The 14,327-nt window shown below is 46.4% G+C and overlaps 1 protein-coding gene across 3 annotated transcripts in view; it reads right to left on the minus strand.

The window, feature by feature from the left end:
• The window catches only part of ZBTB44 (zinc finger and BTB domain containing 44), a 39,546-nt gene extending 25,219 nt beyond the window's left edge, over nt 1-14,327 (minus strand). For all 3 annotated transcript variants that reach the window (XM_066564353.1, XM_066564352.1, XM_066564354.1), the window contains exon 1: nt 14,235-14,327. The gene's annotated coding sequence lies outside the window, so the exon portion shown is untranslated. The remainder of the gene's footprint in view (nt 1-14,234) is intronic.

Here is a 14,327-nt window from a genome sequence, read left to right on the forward strand (position 1 = left end):
AAAACCACCACCCTACCTTTAACCTCCCTATCCTGATCCGTGGCAATTCACAGCATGAAAACACCAGGTTTTCTGAACACTGAAACCAACAGACTTTATATCACTCTATAGCAACTTAACTCCTCAAAATGATTAGGAAATTCCCACCCTGGTGCTCACCAAGCCCTCAGATACATTCATCAAACTGTGATGTGAGCCCATGGTGTAAATCAGATCTTTGGTTGTTTTTTGATATCATTATTTATTTTTAATGCTGGTCACTCCTTGGGCACTGGTTAGAGCAGCATTCCACCAGCAGCAGCAGTCCAGACACAGACAAACCTTCCACGGGGATAAACATGGGACCTGGAGCATTTTATCTCTGTCATCTCACTGCAGTACACAGGTACCAGCACCCCTCACTCCCTCAAATTAACTGGTTAGTATAATTAAGTATAATTAAATTCATAATTGAGTCAGAACAACTGCTTCAATCAGAATGAACTACAAGTCTGCTATCTCTATTTCTATCTCTATCTAAACACACATCTGTTTTCCCAACAGCAGCTGGCCTAATAAAAGGTACTATCTCCATTATAAATCTTGTCCTGGTTCACTTCACAAAACTGCAGGCCAGAGCTCCCACACCATGCTAGTTTCAAATCAATCAACAGCACTTTCTAAACTTTATTTTAAATCATATTTTAACTCAGGTTAGTGAACCTAGTTTGACCTCAAGCGAGCACTGCCAAACCTGACAGTATTCATGTAAAAGAGGCAAGCAGAGGTTTCTGTGCTCAAAATGACATCAGTGTGGAGCATTCACTTTGGAGCTCTGGAATCCCTGGAATGCAAACCTGTAACCTTTGGCTGCAGTGGAGGAGTGGACCAGGGAAATGACCCATTCTGGGAAGTATGCTGGCCTTGAGAAGTTCCATTTCCTCCAGGACAGCAGATTCCAAACTGGGAGTGCACAAAGGAGCCAGTGTTCAGGAGCTGCTGCATGAACCCCGTTGTGTTCAACCTGCAAGAGCTGCCAAGCTCCAGCCTGTACTGGGCTGAGGTGATGGCACAGCCTGCAAGCAACTGGGAGCACTCAGTGCTGGGCCTGCCTCAGTCCCTGCTCTCTCAGACTCTGACTGTCCAAACCATTTCACTGAAATACCCCAGGACACTGCACTGCCCCTGGGTCCCTCTCCTCCCAGCTTCTCAGAAGAGGACAATGGTTCAAGCACTTTTTGGAGGTGTTTTGTCCTTGGCCAGGGCTTGAGCTGCACATGGAACACTCACATCCATGGGAGGATCTCTGCCTGCCCACCAAGGGTGGCTGATGACAGGTAAGGAACTCAGAGAACTCCACTTGGGAGCTGGAATGGAAGAGCAATTTCACCTAACAAATGAAAGCTGAAATACTACAACTACCTATTCATTGTGAGCAGCTAATACTCCCCTTCCCAGCAGAAGGGATATCAAGAGTGTGTTGTGCTTTCCCAATGTACTCCAAAACCACTGCACTTCACAAGAAGTATTTTGTATTTTGTAAAGATTGGGGTTATGGAACACCACTGTTGCCAAGTCCATGTGCCAGAGCTGCTGAGGCCACTGCCTTCATGACCATTAGTGCTGCTCACAGAGAACATTTGTTGGGTGCTCTGGACTCACCCCCAGCCTCTTCCTTTGTTCCACACTTAATTTTTCATTTATCTTTTTGTTTTTTTTACTTTCCAAGGATGCACCTCTTCCTGTGAAAAACTCCTTGCAAAGAGACTTTCCAAATTCTAGAGCTTAGATCTTCCTAAATTTTAGGTATAACCCAGCAGAAGCTGCTGCTGCTGAAGGGTGGCAGGCAGTACCCCAGAACCAGACTTCAGCTCCATGGAGGGAGACTAAAACACTATCAGGAAGCAGCCATGGTCAATGTAATTAAGCTACACAATTATCAGAGGCTCTGAATGTTTATCACTCCCAGAAGCTGACAATAAGCTACTCTCATTCCCCAATTTTAAATGGATTTGTAAACATTTAGGTAAGTTTCTCCTGAGTGCTGTAAGAGCTGAGGTTTACAAAGTCAACTCACCAAGGCTGCAACTCTTCACAAAAAAACTGCTGAGAATATTTGCAAATCTGGAGATCCTGAGCTGTGACAGGGCCCACCACCATTTTTGGTAGCAACCAAGGTAAACCTCTTCAGGGCAGGAAAGAGATAAAGGCAAAAGCACACAGTATTTCTTTACTCTAAGTCCTCCAACACACCAGGAACAGTGTTCATCTGCAAAGGACAAGGTGCAAAGCATCCAACAGCTCCTCTTCCAAAATAATTACCCAGGAAAAAGGCAGGCCCAGGGTGTCCATGAAATAGATGTTTCGTATTCCTAACAGATCTCTGCAGTTTCCCCCAAATTAAACCCTGCAATAAGAGAAGACAAAAGCTTTGACTGTACCATGGCACAAGGAGAAAGCAGATGTGTGCAGCCACGGCAGAGCCCCAGCTCACAGCTCCAGCTCTGACTCACACTGTCACTGCTATCAAAAACATTAATCTTTCATGGGGAGAGGAAAAAACTGACTCAGATCATGGAAAAATGCATTTGCATGATGCAAATCTAGTAGGTGCATTTTAATTCTCAGGGCTGGTGAAGGCATTGAGACAAGTAGTGGGGTGCCAAACCCATCAATTTGCTCTACAAAATGGTTTTATTGTAAAGTGGAGATGGGATGTCAGCTGCAACAGAACACTTGTGAAAGGATAAAATTAGAAAACATTTACATACACATTTTAAGGGAACAGTACCAACAGACTTTCCCCAAGCAGAAGAGCACAGATTATCTTAGGCCAGTTTGCATGAGTGGAGCTTTAGCTGAGTGCTGCATCCAGGAGCTGACACCTCTCCTCTTGCAGGTGCCAAGGCTCCCAGCCACTTCTCACCCCTGCAATTTATCACTCAATCCCAGCCTCTGCTTTTGGCAACAATGCCTTAATCACTGTTAGCTTTTGGAAAAAAGTTGATCTAATTCACTTCTCAATGCATATTCCCATAAAAGAGAGAGCAAAAAATCCTCCTACTTTGGCATTCTGTTTTAATTCTTACCAGCAGCAAGGTGTGAGGTATGGTCAGACACTGCACCATCCTTGCAATCCACTTCTACACCTTCCTGGCACTTGATTTTAACTTCCCTTGCCAAAAGATGGACAACCAACACCTTACTTGTGTAAGGGGTACTTCCTGTTCCCCTGTGTGTACTTCCTGCTCCTCTGTGGTTTTGCAGATTTTATTTTATTTTTACACCATGGATATTAAGCACAATGGCTGCTGTTAAAGCAATATGGACCAAGAGCAAATCAGAAATATTTGCTTAATTCCAAATATCTCAGCTGTCCTCATTCAAAGCTATAAAACTCCAAGAAAAGGTTTACAGTTTCCAAAGTGAGATGACCAAAGTCTTCCTCATGTCACCAGACTGCCTGAGCATGTGAAAGTCAAAAAATACCCCAAAATATCTACTGTGATGAAAAGAGGTATATACATGTCTACTACTTTTATTTTAGAATATTAAAACCAACATAAAACACATCACAGAGCTGTTGCTCCACTACTGTGAGGTCACAGCAAAGAAAAAGCTGAAAACCATTAGTTAATGCATCACTATTTTTCAGGAGATGCTGTTTCTACATTTAAGGTGAAGCACAAGGTGTCTTAGGGATTTTTTTTTGTTTTCCTGACCAGTCATCTGCATGGGAATTAAGAAGTTGGATGTAAAAATTCAGCAGTTGTGCTCTGACAGTGTGAGAGGGGATATTAAAGAGAGCCTGTGTGGGCTGATAGGAGCAGAATTACAGCCTGCAGAGGAGAGCCCAGCACACAGCTCAGGATGGGGATGTGTGCATCTAAACCAAGCCAAAGCTGCTGGTCAAAGGGATCCACAAACCCCCAGAAACTTCCCAGTGACGGAACAGAACAAGAACAGAACTTACCTGTCTGGGCTGATGCAGCTTGCAGAGTGTTTCTGCAGAGTGAATGTGTTTGAAAGCCCCAGGCATGTCCTGGAACTCAGAGTGGAGCTCTCCCATCTGGCAGAATTAAGCACTCATCTGCCTGACTGTAATAATTACAGATTCCAAGGCCACATTCATTAACTTCACCAGCAGCCACATACTTGCAGTAGATTCTCATGCAGCTCTGGCTTGTCATTTCCTCATGAAAGTGCCACTTCTAGATTTATTCTTGTCCCTTGTCAACCCTTCTGTGTGGCCTACAGCAAGGGGCCTGCAAGACTTGCTGCTGTCTGATCTCAAATTGGCAGGAGAGTTCAATTCTACTTCAATTCTCTCTTTTTAATTTTTATGGCAGGAACTGCACATCAGTTATGTCTCAGGCAAATGAGAGTTGTGGTCTCTGCAGCTGATGGACTCACAGCTGCCATGAAGCAGGTCCTGAGTGAAAACCAATACACAGATGAATGGGGACATTATGAACTGTCACAGAAATGTCACAGGGCTGGAAGTTAAGTTGCCCACAGTGAAGTTTCAACTCCTAAATGCTCCTGTTGGCTTCAGGGCAATGGAGATTTATCTGCCCAGCTCTGAAAATGGCCATGGCTGAGCACAGACTCTCCTGACTGATGGGAAAAGCTGGGAGCTGGCAACAGTTTGTAATGCAAAGGCTTGGGAATCCCTGAGAGCCGAGCTGGGGCTCTGACAGCAGGCACTGAGTGTGCTGGATGAATGCAGCAAGATTAAAGCATAGCTACAACTCCTGGCCCAGATAAAACCTGCAGATGAAATGTCATGTTGTAGGTGTGTAAAACATGTTACCACTCCTTTCATTAGAGGCCAGTCTAAAAGTGTTTCCATCAGACAGGGCTGGGATTAAACAGTGACACTTTAATTCCCAGGGAAAAGGTGTCAGTGCGGCAGGAGAAGAGGCAGGACTGTTCAAAGACTGTCTCATTTTGTGCTGCACACCTGCAAATAAGCTTGGCAACATTAGCACTATGGTAATTTCATCTCTCAAATATTTAGTGTACAAGGTCTGATTATTAAAAAATATAGAGATGTTTTCATCTCTCAAAGATACATGATTGCAGGTGTTTGTATACAAGTGCACAAATCCAGCCAAATGAAAACAAACGGAAGAAAAAAAGAATGAAGAATAAGAAAACAAACAGAAATTGGGATACCACCTGTGTCTACTGAAGTTAAAGTGTCTCAAGCTGAATTGAAAATGTATTTTTCAGAGAAAGAGGAAATACCAGCTATGATGAGAACTTCATTAAATGTTTGACTAACATGACAAATAGAGCTGTTAGTGCAAACACACAGATGAACAGACAAACTGAAGGTAAAGAGCCAGCTGAAAGAAATTCATGTACTTGGATAACAGATGGAAGAACTCACCTATGGAGTGCCATAAGAACTCATTTCAGCAAAGATCTCCAAGGCACTGGCTCAGAAAATGCTCATCAAAAGGTTAAGGTGCATTGTCAGCACAACACACAAAAACAAATGCTTGAGAACTGGAACCCCAGGAACAGAATGAAATTCATGGGAAATCCAACAGAATGAATTGAATGATACATTAGGGAGCTGTGAATTGGAAGCTAAAGAGTTAAAAGTGACTTTGGAGTAAGATCTCCATCCTGTTACATTAAATGAACAGCAAAGTAAAAGGCACACAGAACAGCAGCCTGCTGCAGTGCCTGATTTCCTGCCAGCTATTTGTCAATATCTATTTTAACCTCCTGAAGGAGTCTCAAGAAGGGGTTTTGGTGTATTTTTCTTCTCTGCAGCTGTCCCTTAACATGTCTGCAAAGTAAACTGTGCTGGGGTCTTCTCAGAGCATCTTCCTTCACCAGCACCCTGGAGCAGGCAGAACTGACAGGAACACATCGAGGGCACTGCGCAGCACAACAGCTCTTAATCAATCTCAGCATCTAATTAAAAGCAGAGATTACAATAATCAGGGCAGGACAGTAGTGCCTGCTGCTGGAAACTGATCTGATGGCACAGACTGCTTTTCTGCAACAGTGAGATGTTTCCTGAGATCATTTCCAGATAGAGAAAGAAGATCTATGTCCTTTTTTAAGACTCTCTGCCTTTCTACGTAACTGAAGTTTGCTGGCTCCAACAAAACCCACGTTTCATGCAACAGTGATACACTGAAATAAGATTTATCTGGGGAGAATTGTCTTGTTTTCCTCAGCCATGACAGCTTTTTGAGTTTTAGTGTGATTATTTGAAGTCATCACTTGTGGAGAACAGAATGTTGCTATTCACTACTTCAAAGGACCCAGATTTCACTTGTTGCTTTTTTGAAGCTGCAGTGTAGTGCAGAAAGTTTATGTGCCTAATACAGCTTTCACATGGTTGAATAAGCAAACCAGATAAATGCCACCTTCCCCAGCCTCTGGAATCTCACGGTAGCATTCCTTCCAGCACATAAAAGCAATTTTCTGACAGCACTTAAAACTGAGGCTTGTTTAACAATATGAGCAGGAACTGTGAAAAGGTCTTGTTCCACACTGAATTACCTTCATTCTCATAATAAAAATTAATGTGTGAACTTCACTAGACAGAGTGTTTTGGGATATCTCACAGCATATTCACTACCCTATACTTTGGGTTTTCACCAATTCCCCAAAAAACACATGATCAAACTACTAAATGTGCCATCAACATATGGAACAAACCTCCACTTTTTTGCCTTTTGGGGTTTTTTTGATAGAATAAAAGCAACAAGTGAACTGAGTCCTCATCATATCCCTATGCAGGGAAGTGCCTCAGAATGAAATCAGCTTACAGTGAATGGGCTGATGTGTTCCAGCCCTAAGGCACACATTCAAATTTAACCACGCTTTCCATGGCACTGTTCATGCAGAATTTTTATGGGATCTCAGGAACTTTTTTATCCTTTTGCTCCATGCAAATTCAGGTTAAGTTTTTCCCAAATTTCTTAGTGTAGAGAAGCTGTTAGATGACCATTTCCCACTCTGTGTAATAAAAAGCAAGGCTGCAGTTTTATAGTCCTTGCTCTTTAACAACAGTACAAAAACCCCCAACTGAATATTAAATTTTCTAAGTACTGCAAATTGCCAAAAAATGTCCATATATTACTTTCATTTGCACGTGGCACCAACTGCAGCAACCTGCTAATTTCAACTAATTCCAGAAATCTATTTTTTCTTGTTTTACCATGGCTACCCACAGCATTTGAGCCTTCACTTTCAGAAGCTCTGCAAAGCGTTATCAACAAGAAGTCAGGAAAAACACACATGAAGAAAACTCCTCAAGCCAGCCTCCCAAATTAGTCACAAAAACAAGAATCTCCCAGCCCTTTCTGGTGATGGCATGTGGAAGAAATATCAGGAAAAAAATGGCCCAGCAAAGCAGCATGGCTCAAGATTGTTTTGGTAGCATTACTCCTCTGGATCCCTGCAAGAGTCAAAAAGACAAAAATAACAAAACTCTCCCATCTGGTGGTCCCCACACATCATTTTTTCCTTTCCTCCAAGGCAAAATCAGGGTGCATTCCACAAAAGCAGGCAAAGTGCAGAGTGCCTCCTCTCCAGTATCCCCCAAACCATGGGCTCCCTCCTGTCCATGGAAAGCACCCCCTCATTTGACAGAGATTAGGGACTGGAAGGCACAGCACAAACAGTAGGTTTGTCACTACCAAATTTGGCTAAGTGCTAGTTTTTACTAGCTGAGCACAAAGCTTACCTGTCAACTGACTGGTTGGTTGAAATATTCAGGTTTATTACACAAAATGACAGCTTTTCTCTCTCACTTTTATTCCAGGAAGCATTACACCCTAATGAAATCCACATTAACTATAATAAATGATTTTTTCCTGAAAGGCAATGCATATCTGAACTCTCCCTGAAGCACAGCAGCCCCATAAACACCCCCAGTGCTGGAAGCAACACTGAAGAAAAAGCTCAGTAAAGAGCAGAAGGGAGAGATCAAGGCAAAGTCTCAGATGCTGTGTGCTCCAAGGAGGAACACAGGCACTGCTGCCCCAGCCAGCATGGACTGGACTGCTGCCAGCAGCCAGGGTGTCACAGACACAGCAACAGCAGCCACCTTCCAAGGGAAGCAGCTAGAAAAGAATCCTCAACAAGTTCAAGCAAGGCAGGAATGTGCTTGTGTCATCACCCTTTCAGCACTACGTGTACCTTGATTTTCCTAATGACTCATTTATGCAGATAAATGCCTAAAAGGAGTTCTTCTTGGCTCCAAAACCTAAAAGTGCTTGTATTTATCCACCAATCACCTTATCAGGTGAGCAGCAACTCCACAGGCTGGAGCTGTCTGCCCTGCTATGGCCAAAGCTGGCCTGGCAGAGCCATACCCACATCCACCATATCCAGTTTGTGCTGGGCATAAGGACAGTTTTGTGGGGTTTTTAAACCTCCAGCATCTTTACCAACATTTCACAGTAGGTATTTCAAAACAGGGATATTTATCCACTTAAAAAACCAAAACAAGACACTGAAAGTTGCTGCTGTGGAGCAGCAACTGCACAGGCTGGAGCTGTCTGCCTTTGTATGGCCAAAGCTGGCCTGGCAGAGCCGTACCCACATCCACCATATCCACAGTTTGTGCTGGGCATAAGGACAGTTTTGTGGGGTTTTTTAAACTTCCAGCATCTTGACCAACATTTTACAGAAACTTTTCACAGTAGGTATTTCAAAATATGGGTATTTATCCACTTAAAAAACCAAAACAAGACACTGAAATTTGCTGCTGTGGAGCAGCAACTGCACAGGCTGGAGCTGTCTGCCCTGCTATGGCCAAAGCTGGCCTGGCAGAGCCATATCCACAGTTTGTGCTGGGCATAACCCCACACAGTTTTGTGGGGTTTTTTAAACCTCCAGCATCTTTACCAACACTTTACAGAAACTTTTCACAGTAGGTATTTCAAAACAGGGGTATTTATCCACTTAAAAAACCAAAACAAGACATTGAAAGAAAACTGCAGGAACTGTCAGGCCAGAGAGCTTCAACACTGCCAATATCTGTCCCTACTAAGGGAGCAATGTGTCCCTAACCCACCAGTTATCCCCAGACCCACGAGTCATTTCTGGGACTCTCAGGTCTCCACAGGACATGGCATCTTCAGGCCTCCAGTGCCTTCCAACTTAACTCTGGCAAGTATCCACCACAACTGTAGTTTTTTCCATACTGCTCTCTTGGTAATATCCAAATACAAAATGCCTTCTCAACGGCCATCTGTACTGTATTTATAAACTAAGATCTTCCTCACTATCTGTATTTCCACTACAATATCTCTCATTATGATTACTGTGTTCATTTGCACTTGGAATATAAAACATTACACATAGTAAATGTTTATAATATTATCACAGAGGAGCTACAAAGTATCCCTTTATTAGAAAGCACATCTCTCTTTATTCAGTCTTCTTGGGTAAAGCAAGCAAACAAATGTTGTGGCCAAATCACCTCAAAATAACAGCAGAGCTCAAAGAAAAAAAACCCCAAGTGATGAAGAGCTGCCTCTGCAGACAGATGTACCAAACAGACTGGGACAAGGCAGCTTGGAAAAGGAAAAGAACCCAAAGAGAGAAAACTGAGATCACCGAGACTTGTAAAATCACAAATGAGGTGCTGATGCAAAAAAATATTACAAAAAGTACGAGGGATTCAATGAGATTACAGTTTAAAAAGAAGCAAAAAAATAACAAACCCCAGAAGCCAGGTATTATTTTTGCACAAATTGAGAGATTCATCACAGGGCATTCTGTGGAGGCTCCAGGAACAAACTGTTGGAAATGTTCAGGCAATGCCCTCAAGGACAGGTCCAACAGGCACTGCCAGCTCAGGCCACCTCAAACCAGGAGCTGGGGATGAAGCCTGAGCTGCCTGGGGCTGCTGCTCCTCTCTCCCCTAATGATTTCCTCCTGGCCACTGTCACAGACCACATGCTGAGCCCAACATACTTTCTGCAGCTCTTATTATCCCGTTGTTCACATCCTCTGCTAAATGTGCTCATGTGAAAGAATGATTTCCCCAGCTCTGAAGTGGAAGGCAGTAAGAACACACTATTTACAAATAATGCACAGTTTAAGTCACTTCCTTCACTTGATTAAATGGAATGTAAGAATTGAATGAAATGCTGAGCGTTTACATTTCCTGTCACCCCATTTTATCAGGTTTGCAGCTCATTTCCTACCACCACCATTTCATTTCAGTGCCTTGCACAAAGCAGTCCTAGACACCTGCTTTCATCCAGTGAAACCATTAGAAGAATCAATTTGCTCTGCAAGGCAAGGAGAGTGATGGACTCCAATGTTTACTTAGCAATAAGCACACAACTCTTTAATTAGATCTAGACGCTGAAAACTGCATCTTTGAGGCGACAGCCAGGGCCATGGAACGAAGCATTTCAATTTGTTACATAAATCAATGTTTTCAGGAGGTTTTTTTCTGCTTGTAACTGCTGACTTCCATATGGAAACAGTGTCACAGGTAGAGGCAGATCTCCCACCCAGTTTGGCTCCTGCCAAAGCCTCACACAACACTTCTTGGAAGAAACAAGCAATTAAGTTGCTGCCCCTTCTCAGCCACACGCGATTCCAAGATTGATGTCGTATTTCAAGCGACAGACTGTGAACACGCTCTGCAACCGTGGCATTTAATTTAGAAGTCAGCACTTGACACATTGAAGTATTTGGAATTCCTGAAGTCTGGCTGTCTGCACAGTTGCATAATTTGAGCAGGGATAACCTACTTATAACTGGGAGAGGGAGAAGAATGTCAACAGACAATCCCTTCTACGTCAGGGGACATCTCCTTCCTCGTCACACGCCAGCAAAAGCAGCACTGCTTTGTCACAGGTTGATTTTTTCTTTTTTCTTTAAACTAGTGGATTACAATCCCTAAAAGGAGTGAAGCTACAGATATCACCAGATGTTCTCCTAGGAATACACTCAGATGTTCTCAAAGCTCACTGAAAAACAAGTTTAGCAGATAGAATGGGAGAGGCCATGAAACAGTGATGTGAAATACCCCACACAAGTGTGAAGGACCCAAGACTTGGAGCTGGCCACACAAACACCTCACCAGGCACAAGCACCACACATCCATCCACAGAAAGGCCACAAAGATACAAAATCTCCTTCCAGCAAGTCGTGGGATACAACCAAACCCAGCACCTGGGGGGTTGTTCAGCCTCAGCCAGGGGAAGCTGTTTTGCTTTAGAGCCTTTGGCAAACAGCTGAGCAGACCCTCAGAGCAGCACAATTCTCCACTAACACCGCAGAATGAAAGCACCCTTTGGGAAGGGCCAGAGTTTATGATTAATCTCCCGTTGCAACAAGCATGGCAAGGATTCAGTTTCACCCTCTGACTACTCCTCTTACGTACTGCAGAAGGAATATGTGAGGACAGCGTCTCCCCTCCAAACCTCACAGTCAGAGAGGCAGGAATTCCCTCACCCTGTAAACAAAACCAGGACAAAACCTCCCAAGCATGATCCTCCCTCAGCATCCATGCATCATCCACCTAGGGAGACTCGAGTGGGGCTGGAAATTCCCTTCCCATGGAAAGAGACTGCCTGGGGTGTCAGCACCAATTAAAGCTTTGGATTAAAACCAGCTGTTTAAATAGAAGTAGTCCCAAGGGAGAGGCACTTAGAGCATTGTAACTGGTTCCTGGAGTAAACAGCTGGACATCAATGGAGGCATTTACACTGGGAGAGCTGTGTCTGAGCTCCCAGGTTCAGCTCCACCTCCTTGAACAGCTGCACTCAAACCCAGGCGAGGTCTCCAGGCTCATCACACCTCGGATCTGCCCCACGTGCAGGCATCAAACTGCAGCAGGAGACTCGAGGGCAGAAGAAAAACACAGTGCACTCCCAATTCCCTGAGAGCCTCATTCCCACAGGACTCATTCCCGCTCACATCACCCTGCAGGGTCCACAGATCAGTGCCACATGTGATAAATAACCACCACCTCATCTGTGGAAACGTCCAGCTCAGAGCCAGGGACCAGCTCAGGGGTGAACTGGGTGACCTCTACCTCAGTAAGAGCTGCCATGTGGATACACCCCCCAAGAATAAATAAAATAAAAAGTTTAAAAAGGGAAAGGAAAAGCTTCCTATCAGGCAGAAGCACAGAAATAAAGCAGGGGCAAACGTGTGCTAGGAAAATTGAGAAACTCCCCACGGGGGTATGGCAAACCCAGAGTACCAGATGGGGACAATAATGATTCTAGAAACATCACAGAACAGTTTGGGTTGGAAGGGACCTTAAAGATCACATCCAACTCCCCTGCAATGGGCAGGGACACTTTCCACAAGCCCAGGGGACACCTTCCACTAGCCCAGGCTGCTCCAAGCCCTGTCCAAGCTGGCCTGGAATGGTCCCAGAGATCCAGGGGCAGCCACAGCTTCTCTGGGCACCCTGTGCCAGGGCCTCCCCACGCTCACAGGGAAGAATTCCCTCTCAATATCTCATCTAACCCTGCCCTCTGTCATTTGAAGCCATTTTCCCTTGTCCTGCCTCTCCATGGCCTTGTCAAAAGTCACTTTCCTGCTTGCCTGGAAACTCTTCAGGCACTGGAAGGGCCTGGAGTAGACAAATTACACATATGACCAGAAAAAGAGAAAGTGATGGTATTTTAGACTCATGGAATGTGCTGATACCTAGGAAGTACACACACTACTTGATTTTACTCTGCTGGACTGCTCAGCAAAGGAAACCCCAAAGTCAAAGCAAAAACCAAGGTAGGCTTAAGCTGAGAGTCTCCCACTGCAGGGTCAGCAGGGCCCAGGAAGGAAAAGGGAGAAGTTTCAGCCATGGAGGATGAACAGGCAGCCAAGAAGAGAGCAGAGATGGGAACAGGGCTGAGCTCTCTGGCACGTGCAGGAGGTGATGGGAGCAAGCACAGGAACAGCTGGCACTGGGCATCTGTGGGAACATCCAAGATGTGAATGGACCCATGGTGGAAACCTCCACATGCATGAGGAGTGCCTGCCTGCAGCAAGGCTGCACCTTTCCTGCAGCAAGGCCTGCACCTGCCCGGGGGGTGCACACACAGCCAGGACAGGATGCAGGCCCTTGGCAGGAAATCAGTGGTGAGTGTGGAGGAGGGGACACACAGCCCTCAGCAGTGGGCACAACAGGCTCCACAGCATGACATGGGCTGGAGGACTCATCCCTCAGGCTCTGGAGGAGGATGTGTCTTTGTGGGTGGGGAAAACCTCAGCAGCTTCTGCAGCCAGGCAGGAGCCCCCTGCGGTGTGGGATTTACCAGGCTGTGCTTGACCCCATGGAAACAGGTACAGCAGAGTTTGGGAGGCACCAGTACCCTGGGTGTGTTAAAGGAGACAACAGGCTTTTGGCAAGCAAGAAACACATGATACCCTCCCAGAATCTGCTGATTGTGTTTATATAGGAAAATGACTCTGGAGAGATGGAAGGAGAGCAGAAAAACATGAAGCAGTTCCTGGCAGATGAGCACTGTGACACCCTCACAGTGCGTGGACACAGAGGCAGAGCAGCAGACCCTGGCAGATGGACACTGAGGAATGTGCAGAAGGGGCTGTTGTAGGGAAAAAAACAAACAACAACAAAGGGACAGCAGCTCTGCCTCACGGCTAGTGGGAATCCCTCTATTTCCTCCCATAAGCCGGCACTGGAGGCAGCAGGTATCCCGTTGGGATGCAGGAAACAACACAAGTTCCCCCCCACAGCCCTCGGAAGTCCAGGTTCGCGTGTGCACCCGCAGGCTCCGGCAGCCACTGCGGCTCCCCCGGGGCTGGGGACACCCCCGGAGGGGACAGCACGGCACAGGGACACCCCGGACACCGGGACACGAGGCACGGGACACCCCCGAACAACGGAACGCGGGGCAGGGGCATCCCAGAGGGAAGTGACACCCCCAAGCACCGGCACAAGGGACAGGGGACACCCCCGGAGAAAGGTGACACCCACAGGAGGCACCCCCGGCCGGGAACCCTCGGTGAGGCGCGGGGCTGACACGGCCCCGCGGGAGGGGGACACAGCGGCTGTGCACCGCGCAATGGGATCCCCCGGGGGGGCGAGCGCAGCCCCGGGGCACGCACGGCAAACACGGGGGAAGGGACGGGCCGGGAAGGGCCGGGACGGGTCAGAAAGGGAGGCAGAGGGGCCGGAGCCGGATCCCTCCCGCCCCCCGCCCCCGAGGGGCACCAGCGGCCGCCGCGCCACCGACCGGCCCCCTCCCGCTCCAGGCCCGGCCGCGCTCCCCGGTTACCTGCGGGCGGTCGGTGAGGCCAGGCCGCTATCTGGGGGCCATGACGCGGGGCCGGGAGGCGGCGGGACGAGCGGGATGACCGGGACGAGCGGG

Source organism: Molothrus aeneus, chromosome 22 (assembly GCF_037042795.1).
Source record: "Molothrus aeneus isolate 106 chromosome 22, BPBGC_Maene_1.0, whole genome shotgun sequence".
Lineage (NCBI taxonomy): Eukaryota > Metazoa > Chordata > Aves > Passeriformes > Icteridae > Molothrus > Molothrus aeneus.